The sequence below is a fragment of the Triticum dicoccoides genome, unplaced genomic scaffold (assembly GCF_002162155.2).
Source record: "Triticum dicoccoides isolate Atlit2015 ecotype Zavitan unplaced genomic scaffold, WEW_v2.0 scaffold73873, whole genome shotgun sequence".
NCBI lineage: Eukaryota > Viridiplantae > Streptophyta > Magnoliopsida > Poales > Poaceae > Triticum > Triticum dicoccoides.
Window position 1 is genome coordinate 15,905 of NW_021296114.1, and position 1,295 is coordinate 17,199.

At 49.7% G+C, this 1,295-nt stretch overlaps 1 protein-coding gene across 1 annotated transcript in view; it reads right to left on the reverse strand.

Moving 5' to 3' along the window:
• The window catches only part of LOC119347699 (peptidyl-prolyl cis-trans isomerase CYP21-3, mitochondrial-like), a 2,381-nt gene extending 2,095 nt beyond the window's left edge, over window positions 1–286 (reverse strand). Inside the window, exon 1 of the mRNA XM_037616264.1 lies at window positions 156–286. The gene's annotated coding sequence lies outside the window, so the exon portion shown is untranslated. The remainder of the gene's footprint in view (window positions 1–155) is intronic.
• Window positions 287–1,295: the final 1,009 nt, after the last annotated feature.

Here is a 1,295-nt window from a genome sequence, read left to right on the forward strand (position 1 = left end):
AGGAGGCCTGGACCCGGGATTGGAACCAGCCCCGACGAAAATCATAATACTCCACGATTTCACCCCGATTCCGCAGGGGATTTCGGGCGCGGCGAGCCAGATCTAGCGACGACGGGCGCGAATCGAACTTGGATGGCGCGATTAGGGCCACGTACCTACGATTCGCGGCGGAGATGGGCCGGCGGAGGCGGAGGGGGACGGGGTTGGTCGACGGGGAGGGGGAGGAGCGCGCGGGGAAGAAGACGAAGACCAAGACCAAGAGCGAGGGACGGGCGTGGGAGCCTACTACACGGGCTTTAGTGGGCGAGTGTGCCACGCTGTGCGGCTTGCGTGCCATGTGCGCTGAGGTGGCCGTGGGTCCAGGACGGCCGAGCTGGCTGCCACGTTGGCTTGTGAATGATTTTTTTTTATTTGCGAAACATGATACATATTCTGAAGCTACCGTACATGTAAATACATTCACCGCCATTAACGCACATTATGACGTTGTGAGCACCTCTGTGAACACATGATGCACACTATTATTGTACGATTCAGTGTTATATTCCTGCTCATTTTATTGTTGTAATGCACAACATTATTGTTGTACAATAGTTGCACATTTTACTTTGGGTTAATGATTACTTGACTGCACCTCAAAATGGCAACCAACATGAGATGAAATTCATTTCAGTTGATAAAGTCTTATTGGTAGCCGGACATGGAATTTGAAAATTGGAACCTTCAACATAATGAAATCATTACAAAAATTTCATTTCATTTCTATCAAATGGAATGGAAAACGGGAAGCCAAACAAGACACACCTATTTTCTAGGCGAGGCGGCCATGCAATTGCCGAAGGTCCGGTCGAGTCAAAGTCATCGATGATGTGATGCATGATGATACAGCTGAAAGGAGAGCACCTCCTCGGAGCAACGAGTGTCTAACCGCGCTTGGAGCTTGCGAAGCAACACGACATCAAGGCAAACAACAGAGGTGGGATGCCAAGGGAGGAGATGACGGTGACGAGGTTAGGGCCAGAGGGATCGTGATGGTAGAGTTAGAGATGAGGGTGTTGGCACCGAATAAGAACCACGACCTGCATCAACATAGAAAGGTAGTGAAAACATGTTGAAAGGTGGAGCTCTGAGCACTACAGCCGAGGAAATCTGGCCCAGATGAACATAAGTTCTACCTAGTTTTGGCTTAATTCACCCTCGAGGAAAATCAATGATGATCACCTCGTGACCACCATCTCCACGTGGGCTTACGCACACTACTTATTCATTGGACAAGGTGGAGTGGTCAAACCATC